The sequence below is a fragment of the Xiphophorus maculatus genome, chromosome 11 (assembly GCF_002775205.1).
Source record: "Xiphophorus maculatus strain JP 163 A chromosome 11, X_maculatus-5.0-male, whole genome shotgun sequence".
Lineage (NCBI taxonomy): Eukaryota > Metazoa > Chordata > Actinopteri > Cyprinodontiformes > Poeciliidae > Xiphophorus > Xiphophorus maculatus.
Genome location: NC_036453.1, coordinates 14,306,088 through 14,327,567, shown reverse-complemented (window position 1 = coordinate 14,327,567; position 21,480 = coordinate 14,306,088). Strand labels below are relative to the sequence as shown.

The window sequence follows — 21,480 nt, the reverse complement described above, 5'->3', positions numbered from 1 at the left end:
GCCGACACGCTTGAGAAGATCAAAAATCTGTGCATTTGGGTCCGGCCAGAGCTCACTGTAAAGATCTACGTGGGACTTTGGCTGGTTTTTATCTTCTCATTGGTGTTGCCATACCAGCTGCTGGGTTTTATCATAGGTGTTTCTGTAGGGATCAAGTTTTTCATCATTGACTTGATCTTTGAAAGGTTCCCGAAGCTGTGGCAGCGGTTTATCACCCCCTACAACTTCTGGGCTAGTTTACCCACCGACCTGCAGCTGAGGGAGCTCAGAAACACCTGGTGGAGCAGATGGATTGCCACAGCAAGGGCCAGATGGAGCTCGGCCCGAAGGAGCATTTCTAATGCTCTTCTCGGTGCCAGAGAGAGGCGTTTTTTCCCTCAACGCTCCCACTTCATTGGGACCTTTCAAACGTGGCGACGTCGGGTTAGGAGAAGATAGCGGACCAAAGTGTGTCCCAGGTCTGTCAGGACGATGGCAGCAACTGGTTTTGGAAAGGCGTTTCAACTGCAAGGAACAACCGACGGATGTCTGTGGGAAAAGGTAAGAAATTAAGTCACACATCGGACACAGAAAACAGCGATGACGTTGTGACAAAAATGCGCTTCTTGCCCAGAGAGCAAGAAAAGCCAAAGAGTGATTTGAATGAGATTAAAGGACTTCTAGAATCACTTTACTAGAAAACCAATTCTTACAGAAAGAGCTGAAGAAATTGAAGGATGAGCCCCTCATAGATTCACTTAAACAGGAACTGGAGAAAGAACTATCCAAACGCATTGAGCTGGAACAGAAAGTCATAAAATTAGAAGTTCAGGATTCTCCATCTCAGTCATCAAAACCTCCATTCCCTCAACCTACAGAAAAACATAAAGAGAACTTCCTGAATCGGCTTCACGATCATTTCGGAGTTTTCATGGAAAACTTCCGTTTCCACCCAATCACAATAGATCAAAGAAGTTCTAAAGATTTAATGTGTTGCGCTCCAACATTGAGCCCACACACTTTTCATAGAGACCAGGAACAACGGCAGCCAAGATGAAGATCCGCGATCGCCTTAGAGCGTTTTAAGAAAAACTCAGTTTCCACCCAAAGGCGATTGTGGAGAGGGAGGACCCACTAAGCCCCATAAAGATGACAAAGAACATGAGACGCCTTGAACGAGACTTCAGACCTGTGGCACACTTTTTTAGAAACTTGTCTGCTTTATCCAGCTGGCGCTCTGTGCACATGACTTTCTGTTTTTTCTGTATCTACATGTGCACAGTGTGGTATAGCTGGACCATTCCCTCCATCCTGCTCCTCGTGATTCTCCACCTTTCCATAAATTATCTAACTTCCAAAGGCTGGAGGATCCCGAGGAGCATCATACCCGACGTGTGTGAGCCAGGGGAACATCTAAAAGGCAACCCAAATATCTTACAGATGTTCCACTTGGCTTTCGATTCTGCTCAGAAAACTCAGAAGCTTTTTGGAAACATGGCCGACATCCTTGAGAAGATAAAAAATCTGTGCATGTGGGTCCGGCCAGAGCTCACTGTAAAGAGCTACGTGGGACTTTGGCTGGTTTTTATCTTCTCATGCGTGTTTCCATACCAGCTGCTGGGCTTCATCATAGGTGTTTCTGTAGCGATCAAGTTTTTCATCATTGACTTGATCTTTGAAAGGTGCTCGAAGCTGCAGCAATGGTTTGACGCCCCCTACAACTTCTGGACTAATTTACCCACTGACCTGCAGCTGAGGGAGCTCAGAAACACCTTCCTGAGCCAGACGAGAAGAAAGTGGCGGCTGATACCACAGCACAAAGAGAGGAGCTTTTCACGAGGCTTTCAACCTTCCGGAGAGTGAGCGGGTATGGAGAAGATAATTGGACTATTACTTTCCTTAGAAGAAGTCGGACATAGTTGTCTCTCAATTCCCTCAGGATGATGAGAGCGACTGGTTTTGGAAAGGTGTTTCAACTGATGGAGTGGCCCTCCTGGGGACTCTCTTGTTCTGCTGGGGGACTTCAACGCTCACGTGGGCAATGACAGTGAGACCTGGAGGGGCGTGGTTGAGAGGAACGCTCACCCCCGCCTCCCGATCTGAACTCGAGTGGTGTTCTGTTGTTGGACTTCTGTGCTCGTCACGGATTGTCCATAACGAACACCATGTTCAGGCTTAAGGGTGTCCACTTGGCACCAGGACGCCCTAGGCCCCAGTTTGATGATCGACTTTGTTGTCGTTTCATTGGACCTGCGGCCGTATGTCTTGGACACTCGGGTGAAGAGAGGTGCAGAGCTGTCCACTGACCACTACCTGGTGATAAGTCGGCTCCGGTGGTGGGGGAGGAAGCCGGTCAGACCTGGCAGGCCCAAACGTGTTGTGAGGGTCTGCTGGGAACGTCTGGCAGAATCCCCTGTGAGACGGAGCTTTAACTCACATCTCCGGCAGAACTTTGAACAAGTTCCGGGGGAGATGGGGGACATTGAGTCTGAGTCGGCCATGTTCCATGCCTCCATTGTCAAGGCGGCTTATCGGAGCTATAGCCACAAGGTTGTCAGTGCCTGTCGCGGTGGCAACCCTCTAACCCGTTGGTGGACACCTTCGGTGAGGGATGCTGTCAGGCTGAAGAAGAAGTCCTATCAAGCCTTTGTGGCCTGTGGGACTCCGGAAGCAGCTGATGGGTACCAGTGGGTGAAGTGGCATGCGGCTCAGGTGGTTACTGAGGCAAAAACCTGGGTGTGAGAGGACTTTGGAGAGGCCATGGAGAAAGACTTCCGCACAGCTTCGAGGTGATTCTGGTGCACCATCCGGCATCTAAGGAGGGGCAAGCAGTACAGCACCATCACTGTTTATAGTGGGGATGGTGTGCTGCTGACCTCAACTTGGGACGTTGTGGGCCGGTGTGCAGAATACGTCGAAGACCTCCTCAATCCTACCAACATGAAAAAATAAAATAAAATAAATAACCCATTCTTTTCTATGTGTCTGTCAAATGTTCTTTCAATGATTGTTTGGTCTTTTCAATGTGTCTGTCAAATGTTCATTCAATGTCTCACGGCTAGTGACCAGTCGGGTCACCATCTACCAGTTCACTCGGTCCTCTGGGCTGGGGTTCGCCATCCAAGTTCTGGAGAGGATGATCTTGACCTGGAACAAGGCCAAAGTAAAGCATCTTAAAATACAGGATGCTAATATCAATAAAGCTTAAGCTACAATTCAAAGAGATATTTCATCATTTCTCAAGTTTTTTTCATGTTGTACAACAATATTCAAGTTATCAGAGTTCAATATTACCAACACATCAGTAAAACTAAAGAAATTAGCTTATATGTGGTAATACACACACACACACACACATATATATATATATATATATATATATATATATATATATATATATATATATATATATATATATATATATATATATATATATATATATATATATGGGCCAATGAAGTACATCTATAACACTATATTTAACATCAGAATGTGGATTAGAAGCTCACATTAGCTCTGACCTACTCAGAACAGAAAGTTCCCAAGCAATGCTAACAGAAAAGCACATTACAGCACCATGAACCATGAATTAGCACCGTTGAAATATTAGAACATGTGCTAATAGAAAAATAAGTGCAACTACATAGATAAAATACAACATACACAATAATAATAATAAAAAATCTTACAATACAATTTTATTTTTATTACATTTGATCAGTTACTCGGTATTTTATCCAATTTTCAGCGAATTTACTGAGCCAACTGCCAAGGGCGTGCTTGGCAGTTGGCTCACCGATGCTCCGATGCTACACGACGCTACAAGGGGATTTTTCCGGGCTTCAGCCGCTCACAAGGGAAGCTTTCTGAGATTTAATAAAAACGGATTTACTATTTTGAATGATATATGTTGCGAATCTATTTTAATGTTGTTTCTTCTTACCGATTTCCAAGAGTCTGTCAAATTTGACAAGATCTCCAGGCTATTAGCAGAAACAACCGTTAGCGCTGAGTTCTCAAGCGTGTCTGACGCAGTCTGAGCAAAATCTCAGCACATCAGTTAAAGAGGCGGGACAATCAACCTTATTGGCTGATGTGAAATCACACTGTGCCAGCTATTGGTTGTTTAATCCGTCACTAAAAGCAATCACTAAAAGCATATGTCAAAGTTTTTAAAGATTTTTAGAACTTTTTATCTATATTTATGAACATATTTATTAACTTATTTTTTTAACTTTATTACTTTTAACTCTTACTGTATAATAAGACATGAAATCTATTTATACTTTTTAATCTTGTAGAAGAAGACATTAAATCAACATCTATTAATTATTTACTTTTGTTTTTAACACTGGGTTACAGTTGGGATTCCCCCCTGGAGGAGTTGGAACAAGTGGCTGGGGAGAGGGAAGTCTGGGCCACCCTTTTTAAACTGCTACCCCCACGACCCAACCCTGGATAAAGTGGAAGAAAATGGATGGATGGAGTAAAAATATTGTAGCCATAGTAAAAATAAGTAGTAAATTCAAGTCTAGGATTCCTGTATAAACCCTGTTTTATGGCACATTTCAGCAACAAGGTAGTTCTTGGTGCAGGCCCAGGTAGAGCAGCCTGCGCCGCTTCACATTCCTCCTCTTCCTCACTCACACATGGATCAGATTTTCTCATTTAATCTGGTGATAAAATCATTTAAACCTATAATTTAAACTGTTCAGCTACCTGACGGGCCGCCGCGTCAGCGAGGCGTGCCAACTCGCCCAGAGGGAAGGTGAGAGGAGCGGACAGAACCTCGGGTTCTGATGGAGACCGGCAGAACCTGATAGTGAATTTAAACTGGAGCTATAAACAGTGTTTGGCAAATGAGTGTGTGTAACCATGGTGATGTGTGTGTTTAGGCGACCACCGCCTGAACTACACTACACTACAAGGTGTATTTGACTGGTTCAGGTATCAAGATAACGGTAATATTCCTGAGAATACTCTGGAAGTCTAAAAATCAACACTTGTATTACTGAGAAAGAACAAATACATATGGCACACAGTGAAAAAATACTAAATAAAAATAATAAATTCTAATAGAATACATTACGTAATGTGAATTTTCTTTAAAAGCATCCAGTGGAAACATAGAACCTCTAGCAATTCACAATGCAGGTTCTGACCAATTACTGGACCAAATTTCATTCCAAAAACCTGAACCATAGACATTTTAGAAAGGTATTGGTTGATAAAATTCCAGGCAAACATTCCAAATGTGCCATTTTTGGACATTTTGGCACCAATTACAAATTTCTTTCTTTTTTTAAATTTATTTTTTCCCCAACCTATATCTTGCTATAAATATTATTTGCAAAATAATAACAGTGATTTTTTTTTGTAAACAATATAATAGTGAACTAGAAAATTTCGGAAGAAATTTAGCCGGGGCCTGCCAAGGCGTGCCCGTCGGTTTGGGCCCGGCGTTGTCACGCTACAAATTAGCATCGATGCTAAAGAACGCTGCAACGTAATCAATAGCATGTGGAGAATCACAAGAACGTTAAGTAAGGTGGACGTGCACCATTCAGTAAGATTTAAAATTTTCTCAAGGCTTTTATTTTGGAAGTTTTGTTAAACTTCATTTGAAAGGGCCAAACTAATCCCATGCGTAATAGTCACTGGGTTAAAATAGTTATATAATGCTGAAAACACAAGTAGTTGATGTAAAAATATTAAAGGCTTTTATTTTGAAATGTTTGTTAAGCTTCATTTCAAAGCGCCAAACTAATCCCATGTTTATCAGTGCTTTGGATAAAAAATTCACATAATGCCCAAAAGAGCAAATACCTGATGTAAAATTGTCAAGGCTTTTAATTTGAAATTTTCAGTATGCTTCATTTCAAAGGGCCAAACTAATACCATGTGTAACAGTGCTTTGGATGAAAAAGTCAAATAAAGCCAAAAAGAGCAATTACATGATGTAAAAATATTCAAGGCTTTTATTTTGAAATTTTCATTAAGCTTAATTTTTATTGCCCCAATAAACCCATGTCTAATAGTCATTGGGTAAATCAGTTATATAATGCTCAAAACACAAGTAGTTGATTTAAAAATATTAAAGGCTTTTATTTTGAAATTTTTGTTAAGCTTCATTTCAAAGGGACAAACTAATCCCATGTGTAATAGTCATTAGGTTAAATCAGTTATATAATGCTGAAAACGCAAGTAGTTGATGTAAAAATATTAAAGGCTTTTATTTTGGAATTTTTGTTAGACTTCATTTCAAAGCGCCAACCTAATCCCATGAATAACAGTCATTGGGTTAAATCAGTTATATAATGCTCAAAACAGCAATAATCTCATGTAAAAATTCTCAAGGCTTTTATTTTGAAATTTTCAGTATGCTTCATTTCAAAGTTTCAAACTAATACCATGTGTAACAGTGCTTTGGATGAAAAAGTCAAATAAAGCCAAAAAGAGCAATTACGTCATGTAAAAATATTCAAGGCTTTTATTTTGGAATTTTTGTTATATTCAAGGCTTTTATTTTGAAATTATTATTATGCTTAATTTTAAAGTTCCAAACTAATCCCATGTGTAACAGTTACTGAGTTAAATCAGTTATATACAGCCCATAGCAGCAATTAGTTCTAAAGGCCAGTTCTCAGTCCTGATCTGTTTCAACTGAGGATAGATAGAACTACAGCGATGCGTATTTGTAGTCCTAATCAGCAGCCAATAGCCTCTTGAGTTCCGTTGCTATGGTAAATAAGTTTCTCACCAAGGTGTGAACTGTTAGTGACAGAGCCTGAGACAGCCTAGAAAATCCTGTCGCATGACTTTGCTCTGAAGCACCGTGACAGAAAACCGTACGGTCTAGATAAATTTCGAAAACATTTTACCGGAGCAGACATGCGTATCAATGTGAGGACCGATTTTGATACCAATCGTGCGATATTTGTGGGCGTGATGGCGATTTCAAAATTATTTTGGGGTGAAAAAGTTCTCTTGATTTCTCACTCTAATCAGTGAGAGACGCACTCTAATTTTAGGAAAAATGAGAAACTTTGGGTCGCTTAGAGACAAATTGTGGACAAACCGTAATTGGTATCGACGAGCCGTCTTCACTTTCGAAGAGATCACAGACGTATCTACAAAATGAAATTTGAATGGCATTTCTACGTGAATTCGTGACGACACAGAAAATCCTCAAAAATAGGGTATTTCTAGGATTTTTCCCATTGACTTATAATGGGGTTTTTTTCGTAGTTTTTTGCGAATTATGTCGCCATGTTAACCCCGAATCCCACCAAAAGTAATAGCTCCAATGGCGTGAATTTTCTGCACATTTTGATACCTCATTTGTAGGTGTGCACGCAGCGGTACGAGCCGCATTAACGGTTACGGATGAAAAATAAAGAATTGGGAGAATAGCAATAGGTTCCTGCCATTGCTTTGCATGGCAGGCCCCAATTAGTACTAAAAAGCACAGTCCTGGGCGCTCTGGTTATAGAAGCATTGAGTCAGAAAACCAAATATACAGGGGAGATTTTCTGCAGCCCATTGGTTGATTTGGGTGATTGACACATCTAACAGCCAATAGAATCAGGTTGATTACAAAATCCCATAGCAACATCATTCACCAATCCTAAACGAGCTGAAACGCATTTGCGTAAACGACCGGAAAGCTCCAGCTAACAAAGAAAGTCGTTTGAGTATAGAGGCGGTATCCATGGAGACAGAAAATTTGAAAATGGTGAGAAATCACATCAGTGTGACACAAGAACAACAGATTACAGTACCTGAGTGGAAATATTTACTCTAACATGGATTATGACCACGAAACGGCAAAGGTAGAACTGAATTTATGTTTTATGGGTACAGAGTGATACAAAGGGCAACCAGTTTGATAAACTCTTCTGAAATAACAAATTTGCTCAGTTTGCATGTAGTATACTAGAAATGTCCTTAATCCAATAATCTGTCATATTTTACATTAGAACGGGATTTACCAGAAAGACTGAACTGATTCAGACTAACAGAAGGTTATAACAATGTAAATGTAAAACTAGCGTCATGAAATAAGTGCCATGTTGCAAAAAGCAATGAATCAATTAATTGTATGATCAGTTAAAACAAACTTAATAATTTCCATTTGCCTGATTTATTGTTTTTCTATTTCTGCCTAAATCTGGATGATGAAAGTTTTCAGTCTGGAGTTTTGGTCTCAACCAGATCTTTTTTTGAAGGATAATTTAGTTTATAGAGACTTAATAATCCTTTTTATTTGTTGTTTCTCTTGTTTTAATTATTTTGGTTATTTAAAAGGTCTTCCAGTTCCAGTGTTGAATCTTCATTAGAATTTAAAGTTTATTGACAAATGAAAATCTGTTCTTGCATTGTAATTGTCATGGTAGAGTTAATTGTCTTAGCCCACATGCAGAACACTACAGGAGGTCATAGAATCAGTTAAAGATGTTTATTATAACAAGGGTGGATGATGAAGAATAGAGGGGAGGAACACCTCAGGATGGACTCACGGAACAGTCGGCTCACTACGAGACAGTCAAAGGAGATGATGAGTTCAGGGAAAATGGGAAAAGGAAGTGATCAACGGAGCTGGGCTAATCTTACTTGTGAGGCAGACGGCCAATCCAGGAAAGGGGTTCGGCTGAGGAGTCGGGGCTTACGTAGGCTGACAGTCCGTGTTCCAGGAAGCAGAGGCTACAGCCGTAGCGGATCTGCACGGAGGTGGGCAGACGTGGGGGAGGACGGACAGGTAAGAGCGAGAACACCAGGAGACCGAAGAGCGAAGACCACCAGCGGGGAAGGAGTCCAGGACCACTAGCGATCGACGGAAGAAGTGAGAGTGGACTCAGGCAACCAGCGGGTAAGACCCGCGGCGTCGCGAGGAGGATGTTTCCAGAAATCACCAGTGGAGATCGTCTGTGGAGGATCTTGAGCATCACAGGAAAACAAACCCTGAAGGCAGGAAAGACAACGAACAAATTACTCAGGACGAACTACGAGGAAGGCTCAGAGAAGGAAAATTCTCTAGGAGGCTCAGGGGTACCGTAACTGGCTAACACTCAAGCGAAGAGGTACTGGCGGTCATCTCCTCTTGTACTCCCGGTAGGATGAGGTAATTGGGTTCAGGTGAGCAGAGCCGCAACAGGCTCTCCCAGGTAACCCAAAGAGTCTTGATGCCTCCTGGTGGACACACCTAGATGCAACAAGGAAACCCCACACACCTCGATCCCTGACAGTTATACCATTGCCATTGTACAACAATATTACCGTTTATCACAATAACTTCTGGGACAATTTATTGTCCTGTAACATTTGTTGTTGTGACCAGGGGCACAACTACATACTTTCTGAGGTGTATGCGAACATGTCATCGCATGTCATAATTTAATATATATTTGAGCCAAAGAGCCACTTCTGTTAGACTGTGTCTAGAACCGCCTGTGGGCTGCAGGTCTGAGGCTTTTTGTTAGCATGTTTTCTATCATTCTTATAGCTTGATAGGAAGCCTGATCCAAACTGGCAACCCACATTAATAAAATGTTGAAATAATATTAACCACAAAACACTGCATTTATAAAAGATATCAAAAAATTTTCCTACACAATCCTAACAAACGTTTTTAATGTTGAAAAAAATAAACGGTTTCTCTTCACAATATTTATTTATTTACTATTAATCTATTTGTATGATTTGTTCTTTAAATCGCCATTTATATTATTTTTAGGTCTCAGGAAATGACTGAGGGATGAAGAGACTGATGTCTGGTTCTTTAGGTTCTGACGGGTCTGCGGTTCCTCTCCTGACCCATTCTGTCTGATATCAAACAACCCACTGTGCGCCACTGAATATCGCCGACACATTTTTTAATGCCCCTATTAAACTTCACTCTGGTTGTTTAGCCTGGAATGTTTGTCTTCCTACTACCGTCTGTGTTTTTGTCAGAGGTTTTGCTTCTAAGGACGGTGTTTTATCGGGTGGACATTTTAAAAAGACGCGGGTTGGTAGCAGCTCACCGCGCCTGCGTAGCAACCGTCTCTAGGTAACCATGACAACAGCGTCAGTTCGTGGGGAGGCGAGGAGGAGGTTCGTATTTAGGTCCCGAAACGACAATTTAGCTGACCTTAATATTTCCTCTGTTTTGTTTTGGTCGTTATTATTACACTTATTGTCGAGATGTGTGTGATAGGTGTGTCTATCAGACATTTATAGCAATACGGAATAAATCGCGTCCCGTATTGGACAACAACAACCGCCTGTCATTTTAGCCTAGCTTAAGCTAACCTGAATATTTACAACTCTCTTGTTGCTACACTGACATTACTTACCTTCTGTCTTTCAACCACTTTGAAAAGCTTTTCTTCGTCTCTCCAACATCTTTATTCCTCCCCCTCTTCCGTTTTCTGTTTTGTGCCCTGGTGTTTTTTCTGCCGCCCCATCTTTAGCTCCCTGTAGTCGAGAGCATTACTACAATTCAAATTTAAAAGAAAAAAAAAAACGCGCCTCAGCTCATTCTCGAAGGGCCGCTGCTCGAGCTACATGGGAGGGGAGAGCAGCTGGCAGGAGGGGAGGGCCGCCTGATCAGTGCTGTTCCTCTGTTATTGATCATTTCATACACAAACAGCTGTTAAGTACATAAAATGCTGACTAGAAAAAAAAAAATCCCCACATCATTTTTGCGCCCCGTCTAGTGCAGCGCCCCCTATGCGTTGCACACACTGCATACCCGCTTTTTGAGCCACTGGTGGTGACAGACCTATGCAACAGTAAACATTGAGACTTTTCTTTAACAACCAAGGTTTTTCTTCAGTGTTAATGATGGTCAGTGATGTCGGAAAGGATTTCACTGGACTTATTTCGAGCAGTTCTTAAAGATAGGCAACAAGATTCTATGAAACAGTGTCATTGTTTTTAAATTGTTTTTATTGTTTTATACTTGTGCATATGTATTAATTGTTTTTATCTTGTAACCAGGTTGCTATGTATTGCAAATTTTTGCTCAGGTCCGTCTTGAAAATGAGACCTAGATCTCAACGGGGTTTACCTGATTAAATAAAGGAATATGAAAAACAGCGTTTTTTATATCTCAGTGTTGAATTGAATCCAGCTGTGCCCCCCAGATGTTCCTGCAGCGACCCAAGGATGAAGAAGTTCTAATGACGTTTTGATGAAGTTCTGAGACAGGCAGGAAGTTGGGAACTGTTAGTTTTAACCTGGTTGCAGGAAGACTGCTGCTGTGTTCCTGCAGCACCACCTGGCGGACAGCGGTAGAACTGCAGCCGCTTTGATTCTCTGTTTTAATGTTTTTCTACTTCCAGCATCAGCAGGTCTGTGTGAGTTCACCTCCTCTGTTCGGTTCAATAAAAACCTGTTTGCTGTGTTGTAAACTCATGCCTGGGTGTTTCTGCTCTCATCTGGAGCCGATCTGGACCGAACCCTGAGTTGGAATCACTGCAGGTTTTGCATCGTTTTGTAGTTTTAGTTTTTTAGATTGCCTCGGTGGTGTTGCACAACATTATAGTGTGATGTAATTTTATCCCTGCTCATTTCTTAAAAGTTCTGGCCCCTCTTGGCCGCTGCAGTTAGAACCAAACAAGTAGCTTCTATTCTACACTAGTCAGAAACTAACTCCCAGAAAACTGCAAAACAACCGAAACACTGAGTTCTTTTAAACCGAGGATAAAACCCACCTGTTTATAACTGCTTTTGATTCATAACTGGAACATTTATTCATGTATATTTATGTATATTTAATTACAAATTGGTCACTTATTTCATAACAGCGTACTGTACTATGTTTTTGCCTTGTGAAGGACTTTGAACTGTCTTGTTGCTGAAATGATCTTTACTAATAAACTTCATTTATTTGTGTAGATAAAAAGCTAAACTTAAATCAGTGGAAATATGCAAAGAAGTCAAACAAGATTAAGATTAAAACTCGCTGTAAAAAAACAACAACAAAAAAACACCTGTTTTCAGTTAATGCTAACATCAGGTGACTGAGGAGAAACCAGGCCAGAACATTTCCTCCTTTCGGGATCGGTTCCAACTGCATCAGATGGACCTGCATTGATTAGATCTTTGAATGAAAAACAGTTCTCTGTTGTTTTGTTTTTTTTAAATTAAATCAGGCAGTATTGTTTAGCCAAGCTTAATGGAATAAATCCTTAACCACTGCACATTTTTGTTACAGGTGGTGCTGGCACAGGAAAAAATCATTTAATCAGGGCAATTGAATATGAATCAAAACGTTTATTGTCGACTGTGAGTCGATAGTTGCTTATCAAAAGTGTTGTTATTGGGTAAAGGAGCACATGTTGTGTAAAAATGTGATGGCTGATATCTGACATCCAGGAGATGAGTTATTGTCACTTCCTGTTTAGTAGTGAAAGATTAGCAAGAACTTCCTGTAGGGTTTGATAGACATGATGTGTTGTTATGAAGAGTTAGATGATCCCATTTGATCATACACACAGTGAAGAAGTAGGGATCAAACAATAATTTCAGTATTTTCTGACAGACTTCATCATCATGTCATTTATGTCACTTATATGTGAATCAAAGTGTAAAAGTAAGAAATCCAGCAGAAAAAACAGGTGACTTCCTGTTGGAAGTGGGTGGGGCAGAGGTTATGTCATCAGGTAACCATGTGAATGTGATGAGGGCTGGTCTATAATGAGACATAGAAAGTCTGATGCAGCTCTGACTTTGTATGTGGAAGTTATTGCACCTTGATGTTTTATGGCAAATAGTCAGACTTTGACACTAAGCCACGCCCACATGAAAAATCCTGTGATAACTGTTTGACCTTCAGTACCTCAAGGTTATGCTGAGTGATTCTGAAGTCCGTATCTCAAAAGCTGTAGGACGAGTTCGATCAGATGAGACGTCTATAAAAAAGAGGAAATGGCGGCTTTGATCCAAAATGACCGTCTTCCTGTTGAGTTTGGACCATGGCTCCAAGAGACGTTTTTGTAGGTCCTGACCAGATACACATGTGTACCAAGTTTCATAAGTCTGGGTTGAAGCATGGCTTGGAGCTGATGTTTTAAAAGCTTCTAGGGGGCGCTGTAGATAAATTAGGCCACGCCCACCAAGGATTCTTATGGATTCCTGTCTGGGGCTGGATAAGGATCCATCCCAGTAAGTTTGGTGCAGCTCAGCTCAAAACTGTGGAATCTAGAGCCAAACATATGGCAATGGTGTTACAGGTCACTTCGCCACGCCGCCACGCCCACCTACTCCATCGAAACCAGTCAGGGTTGGAATACACAACCACTTATACCACCGCAGGTACGGAAAACCACAAACGCAAAAAATCTAATTTGTAGAAATCTACTATTAATCTCTTCATGTTAAATAAAAAATATTACTTAATATTTAAGTATTTAGTCATTATTTCAGCTTGACTGATTCAGAACTGTCCTGATCGTTTCCATAGCAACGATCAGAAGCAAGACCTTGCCCCAGAAGTCCAGTGAGCTCACTGATGAGGTCATAGATGACATCATGTACATCACAATAGATCAAAGAAGTTCTAAAGATTTAATGTTGCCTCCAACATTGAGCTCACAGAGTTTTCAGAGACCAGGAACAACGGCAGCCAAAATGAAGATCCGCGATCGCCTTAGAGCGTTTAGAGAAAAACTTAGTTTCCACCCAAAGGCGATCGTGGAGAGGGAGGACCCACTAAGCCCCATAAAGATCACAAAGAACATGAGACGCCTTGAACGAGACTTCAGACCTGTGGCACACCTTTCTAAAAACCTGTCTGCTTTGTCCAGCTGGCACTCTGTGTACATGACAGCCTGTTTTTTCTGTCTGTACATGTGCACAGTGTGGTTTAGCTGGACATTTTCCTCCATCGTGCTCCTCGGGATTCTCCAACTTTCCATAAATTATTTAATTACCAAAGGCTGGAGGATCCCGGGGAGCATCATACCCGACATGTGTGAGCCAGGGGAACATCTGAAAGGCACAAATGTCTTACAGATGGTTCACTTGGCTTTCAATTCTGCTCAGAAAACCCAGGAGCTTTTTGGAAACATGGCCGACACGCTTGAGAAGATCAAAAATCTGTGCATTTGGGTCCGGCCAGAGCTCACTGTAAAGATCTACGTGGGACTCTGGCTGGTTTTGATCTTCTCATGCGTGTTGCCATGCCAGCTGCTGGGTTTTATCCTAGGTGTTTCTGTAGGGATCAAGATTTTCATCATTGACTTTATCTTTGAAAGGTTCCCGAAGCTGCGGCAGCGGTTTAACACCCCCTACAACTTCTGGGCTAATTTACCCACCGACCTGCAGCTGAGGGAGCCCAGAAACACCTGGTGGAGCAGATGGATTGCCACGGCAAGGGCCCGATGGAGCACGGCCCGAAGGAGCATTTCTAATGCTCTTCTCGGTGCCAGAGAGAGGCGTTTTCTCCCTCAACGCTGGAGGAAACCCTCTCGATTCATTGGGACCTTCCAAAAGTGGCGATGTCGGGTTAGGAGGAGATAGCGGACAAAAGTGTGTCCCGGGTCTGTCTGGACGACGGCAGCAACTAGTTTTGGAAAGGCGTTTCAACGGCAAGGAAGAACCGGCGGATGTCTGTGGGAAAAGGTAAGAAATGAAATCACACCTGACGTTACAGTTTCTCCAGCCCCTCCTCTTCAACATGATCAAGGATCTTTTGGAGAGGAGCTAAAAATAACAAATTCGGAAGATAAAAAAAATCCCAGAACAAATCATTATTGACCATTTGAGGCTGGAGAAATCTGACTGGGACTGAACACTTATCCTGATGTGTTCAGTTAAATTAAATTATTAGATTGAAAGGTAAAAAGATTTGACAGGTTTCCTGTTTGCAGGTTTCTCTCCGGGTGCTCCGGCTTCCTGCCACAGTCTGAAATTGAGACTGTTTACTTAATTGGGTTCTAAATTTTGCTTAGGTGTGATTTCTTTTCTTTTCTTTTCTTTGAATAAGACATTTGCCTGGGTCTGAGTTCCTGCCTGGGTTCTTTTGTCTTTATGGGGTTTACATTTTCCCCAAGTGCATTAGTGGGTTCTCTCCGGCTTCATCCCAGAGTCCAACAAAATGACTGTTGGTTGATTTGGCTTGTCTAGTTGACCTTTGCCCCCTCTCTTCAAAAAGTAGTTTCCTGTTTGCAGGTTTCTCTCCGGGTACTCCGGCTTCCTGCCACAGTCTAAAATCACAACTTTAGTTAATTGGTCTCTATATTCTGCTAAGGTGTGATTAAAACATTTCTTTTGTTTTCTAAAATGTGGATTGCCACAGCAAGATGGCTGCCCCTTGCTGTGGTAATCCATCTGCTCAGGAAGGTGTTTCTGGGCTTCCTAAGCTGCAGGTCGGTGGGTAAATTAGCCCAGAAGGTATAGGGGGTGTCAAACCGCTGCCGCAGCTTCGGGAACCCAGCCTTGGCTCTTCTGTCTTCATGGGGATTGAATGTTCTCCAAGTGGGGCCAAAACTATCCATCCATCCAGCAAGGGGGCAACGTTGGTGGTGCAGGAGACGAATCCCTGAAGGCCGGTCCGGCGGACAATGTTGGCGCAGGGGTCGGACCACCTGGAGGCGACGAGGGAGCTCTGGGACCACCTGGAGGCGTCGAGGGAGCCCTGGGACCACCTGGAGGCGTCGAGGGAGCCCTGGGACCACCTGGAGGCGACGAGGGAGCCCTGGGACCACCTGGAGGCGACGAGGGAGCCCTGGGACCACCTGGAGGCGTCGAGGGAGCCCTGGAACCACCTGGAGACGTCGAGGGAGCCCTGGGACCACCTGGAGGCGTCGAGGGAGCCCTGGGACCACCTGGAGGCGTCGAGGGAGCCCTGGGACCACCTGGAGGCGTCGAGGGAGCCCTGGGACCACCTGGAGGCGACGAGGGAGCCCTGGGACCACCTGGAGGCGTCGAGGGAGCCCTGGGACCACCTGGAGGCGACGAGGGAGCCCTGGGACCACCTGGAGGCGTCGAGGGAGCCCTGGGACCACCTGGAGGCGACGAGGGAGCCCTGGGACCACCTGGAGGTGACGAGGGAGCACCAGGAGGCGGAAAATCGGAGGGCCTTCCATTGAGGAAGCTGAGCCTGTGGACTCTGGGTTGGGCTCTTCAGTCTCCGGGGACGAGGTCGCCGAGGTGCTTAAAAAGCTCCTCGGTGGCAGGGCCCCGGGGGTGGATGAGATTCGTCCGGAGTTCCTTAAGGCTCTGAATGTTGTAGGGTTGTGTTGGCTGACGCGACTCTGCAATATTGCATGGACATTGGGGGCAGGTCCCCTGGATTGGCAGATTGGGGTGGTGGTCCCCCTGTTCAAAAAGGGGGACCGGAGGGTGTGCTCCAATTACAGGAGTGTCACACTCTTAAACCTCCCTGGCAAGGTCTATTCAGGGGTCTTGGAGAGGAGGTTCTATCGGATAGTTGAACCTCGGATTCAGGAAGAGCAATGTGGTTTTCGTCCTGGTCGTGGAACACTGGACCAGCCAAGGTGTTGAGGGGATCCTTTTTGGTGGCCTTAGGATCACGTCTCTGCTTTTTGTGGATGATGTGGTCCTATTGGCTTCATCATGTCGTGATCTGCAGCTCTCGCTGAAGCGGTTTGCAGCCGAGTGTGAAGCGGCTGGGATGAGGATCAGTGCCTCCAAATCTGAGTCCATGGTCTTCAGCCAAAAAAGGGTAGAGTGCCTTCTCCGGGTCGGGGGTGGAGGGGTGGGAGTAGGAGGTGTCCTGCCCCAAGTGGAGGAGTTCAAGTATCTCGAGATCTTGTTCACGATTGAGGGAGAAGAAGGGAGCTGGAGATCGACAAGCGGATTGGCGCAGCATCTGCCGTCAAGCGGGCGCTGTACCAGTCTGTCGTGGTGAAGAGAGAGCTGAGTGAAAAAGCGAAGCTCTCGATTTACCGGTCGATCGACTTTCCCACCCTCATCTATGGTCATGAGCTTTGGGTCATGACCGATAGAACGAGATCACAGATACAAGCGGCCGAAATGGGTTTTCTCCGTAGGTTGTCTGGGCTCTCCCTTAGAGATAGGGTGAGAAGCTCAGTCATCCGGGAGGGACTCAGAGTAGAGCCGCTGCTCCTTCACATCGAGAGGAGCCAGTTGAGGTGGCTTGGGCATCTGGTCAGGATGCCTCCTGGACACCTCCCTGGTGAGGTGTTCCGGGCACGTCCAACCGGGAGGAGGCCCCGGGGAAGACCCAGGACACGCTGGAGGGACTATGTCTCTCGGCTGGCCTGGGAACGCCTCGGGATTCCCCTGGAGGAACTGGAACAAGTGGCTGGGGAGAGGGAAGTCTGGTCCTCCCTTTTTAAGATCCTACATCCAACCCAACCTACCAACGATGGATGGATGGATGGATGGATGGATGGATGGATGGATGGATGGATGGATGGATGGATGGATGGATGGATGGATGGATGGATGGATGGATGGATGGATGGATGGATGGATGGATGGATGGATGGATGGATGGATGGATGGATGGATGGATGGATGGATGGATGGATGGATGGATGGATGGATGGATGGATGGATGGATGGATGGATGGATGGATGGATGGATGGATGGATGGATGGATGGATGGAGTAAAAATATTGCAGTGATAGTAAACATAGGTAGTAAATTCAAGTCTAGGATTCCTGTATAAAGCCTGTTTTACGGCACATTTCAGCAACAGCAGTTCTTGTTGCTTTACATCACAAGTCATAGAAATAAATAACAAAGATATTTATCATTTTTAATCTGTTCTTCAGGTTCAAAATGTTTTTCTATCCTTTTATCTTCACAATTTCATGGAACTTCTGTAGAAATGTGATTATAAATGCTAACATTTGCATTAGCTGCTACATGTTTAGCATTGAGGCTATTTTAGGCTAGCATAGCTTTCTGACAGGCTAACTGCTTTTAGCACAACTTGAACACACTGGTCTCTCCCAGCATCCAATCAGATCGTGGCGCTGCAGGCCCAGGTAGAGCAGCCTGCGCCTTCCTCACTCCTCCTCTTCCTCACTCACACATTGATCAGATTGTCTCATTTAATCTGGTGATAAAATAATTTAAACCGGAAGAATCAAATTCACATTTATTATCATTGATTATTATTATTGTTATTATTATTATTACTAGTATTGTTTGTTTTGATCGGAGCTTTTCTCCACCAGGTGGCTTCAGAATAATTAATAATTTAGATTTTTTTGCATTTTTTTATCTGACATATTAATAAAAATCTGGATGTTTTCAGGTTTATTCTAGTCAGGTGATTTACCTGCTGGGTAAACAGAAACAAAATCCTGACCTGCCTGCTGGGACGAGTTTAATGTTCACTGCAGTCCAATCATGTTAGAATAAATGTTGTTATTAACCATAAATTTGTTGATTTATTACTCAATTGATTGATTGTAAATCAGGATTTTCTGTCTGACTGATGGATGATTCATCATTTTGGTGTTTCAATGTTGGTGGTTCTGTTGCTCCGGGTCAGGGCCGTGCAGAGACCTATGGAGGGGCCGGGGCTCAAATTTAAAAAAGGGGCACATTGAACAAAAACTCCGTACAACAACATAGCAACAACCCATATTAATCAAGAATCTAATTGGTTCCTACTGTATCATTGCCATCATGTGGGGAAATTCAAAGCAAATCTAGTCTATATTTTCCCCAACAGGTATAAAGTTTCTGTTTCTGCTGCTGACAGTCCTGGAGATCTGAGCTGATCTGAGACTGTAGCTGTTAAACAGACCAGAGGAGAGAAGGTCAAAGGTTATGAAGTTATGAAATAAGAAAATTTGCTGCCATTTTACTAATTAAGTCCTAATAATATCTATTTAACCTCTAGAACAACCTGGCTGCAGATTGATTTATAGATCAAAAAGCTCAAAGGGGTTAACTCTATATAATAGTTTGATGTTAAACTTCTAGATTTAGAATTATAAGACTGAGATATCAAGGCAAAGAAAACTCAGTAGCTGCTGGTAGGGGCCATTCAGGGGCCTCCAGACACTCAGGGGCCCCTAGAAATGGTTTAATTGTAACACAGACCGTAGATCTAAACCTATAGCATCATTTATAGAGAATGACAATGTTATTACATTTTATTTAATGCATTCAGCTGAGAAAAATAAATAGTACATTTAGGATTTAATTAGGACGTTTACTTTGTAAAAGTTTAAAGAATCATCTTGATAGTTTGATTGTTGCGTTACCATGGCTACAATATGGTGTAATCATTGTGTTTGAATTGGGTTTGTTCACAAATACATCACAGCAAATAACCAATAATCAGTGATTGATTTTAAACTGGGCCAATAAACCTGGTCTCCTTCTCACAGATTCACCTGATCGATATTTAAACATGTTAGTGATGCTGAGGTTCTTAGTAGGACGGGTTCCAGAGGGAGGGGGGTTCTGTCTAAGGCCCCATATTACCTTGGGCCGGCCCTGGAGGAACAGTTGCTGTGATGCGCATCTCTGGAGTCTACCTGGAATCTACCTGGAATCTACCTGGAATCCCCCTGTGGCTCCTGTCAGTCCCCCGATGCCTTGGAGACATTTTGATTCATTTCATTGTGGCATGTTTGCCTTTTTGCTGCGGTTCTAATTATTGCTACAATATTTTCTCTGATGTTTATTTCATGAACTCTAAATGGGCCGAATCTTCCTTTAACACTTGAGGTTCTGCAATAACTTCTATTTACAGTCGTGAACCTCCAGCCCAGATCCTGTCAGCAGCAGCTTTAACCCGCCTGGTAGAAACGTTAAGATGAAGCAGAAGCCAGACAGAGGATAATCTCCAACAATATGATTTAACTCTTCATCTTCTGTTGGAAGACAATATTTTACTGTATTAAAACTTAAAGATGGAATAGGTTTGTTTTCCAATGTCCAACTTTTGAAAATCTTTCCAATATTTTGGATGGAGTTGCAATTGAAAAAAGATGTATTGTCTTAATTTCTTGTGGTTAGTCATTAAAGGGGTAACTTCGTACGTCATTATGAAATTAATATTTAAAATTCTTTTGTGGGATTGAATTAGAAAGCTATTTGATTCTCATTTTCTTTAGAGATATCATCATGACCAATGTTTTCTTCTCAAAGTAGAGGGGAAGAAAACTGAGGTCAGAGTTCACCCATTTTCCCCCTCTGTGCAGTACGCAGGTCCGTTTACCAGTGTCAGAATCCGACTAAAACCCCGTTACCTTGAGGAATAATGAGCTTTGGTTAACTATAAAACAGGCTTTAATGCAGAAAAGGACCAAAAGTTACAGGTCATCCAAGTGGAACAGATACAGAGTGACTTTCACCGTCCAGCGCTGGACTCCTCTCAGCTCACCTCAGGCCCGACACCAAGTGAAGCAAAGCGAGTTCAGCTTTATTTTCTCCTCATTCTGCTTCCTCTCTAAGCTGTTGGCCTGCCTCAATCAGGTTTTGTTTTTGTTTGACTGCCGTCCGTCTAAACCGTTACGGTTACGTCAGCGTGCAGCCGTGTGCGTGTGAGCAGATAAAACAGAGAAAAGACAGAGAGTCCTTTAGTCCATAACGGAGTGTTCCTTACGAATCTTTGTAACATTTGTTGTCTGTAATATCACAAGATTCATAGTTTTTTTTACGAAGGACATTTTAGTTCCATTAGTCATTTTGTGTTTCACAATGTGGCATCAGGTCTTCTTTCTGATTTTTCTTTTTTTTGTATTTATGTTTGTCCTTAACTTGATCTTTGTTAGCACATTAGATCCACTTTACACCAAACCAACTTTTGCCCACATAAAACAATTTTATTTTGCAGATGAATATGTAATCACATCTCTAATTAGTCAAATCACAGGTTGTCACATTCATTTTAAGGCTGACTGAGAGCAGTATTTGCTTTTGTTGAATATTTTAAATGTAGCACGGTTTGAGCCTGTAGCTAACAGAATGCATCCCTTTGACCCAAAGTGCTGCTGTTCAGCTGTTCACAAATGCACCAAAGCAATCAAGAATAATTGTAAAAGCACAGATCGTGAGTGATGAAAGAGGTCTGCGCGTTTGATAAAAAGAATCACATCAGTTAAAATTTTACCACAGGTTTCTTTTAAATGTGTTATAAAAGTCTGAATTGTTTTCTTTTAATTGGGTTAATTTCTGAGTTTAAATTTTTTGTTGTAATTTTGCATTTACAACAAATGCAAATGCTCTTCACCACCCAGCATTGTGATATTGTTCTTTTTCCAAATGAAAGAGGAAAACCCTTGTCTGTTTGTACAGAGGGTCATTTTCACAGCTCGTCAATAAACAAAATGATTTTACTTTTGGGAGCAAAGGAAGATGTGAATTCTTGTAGATTGGAAACCAAACAGTTTTTTCTTTAAAAAATATACAAAAACATCAACCTGAAAACAAGAACAAGTTGCTCTTTCTTCAGAAAATCACTTTATTTCATCAAGTTTACAATCAAGTTAATTGGACAGATCAGTGTCTGTCCTGTGATTGGTGGCTTCCTGTCCAACAGGAAGTTGTAAACAGAG

At 42.6% G+C, this 21,480-nt stretch overlaps 1 pseudogene; it reads left to right on the top strand.

Moving 5' to 3' along the window:
- Window positions 1-524: 524 nt before the first annotated feature.
- On the top strand, window positions 525-14,375 carry LOC111610092 (annotated as a pseudogene).
- Window positions 14,376-21,480: the final 7,105 nt, after the last annotated feature.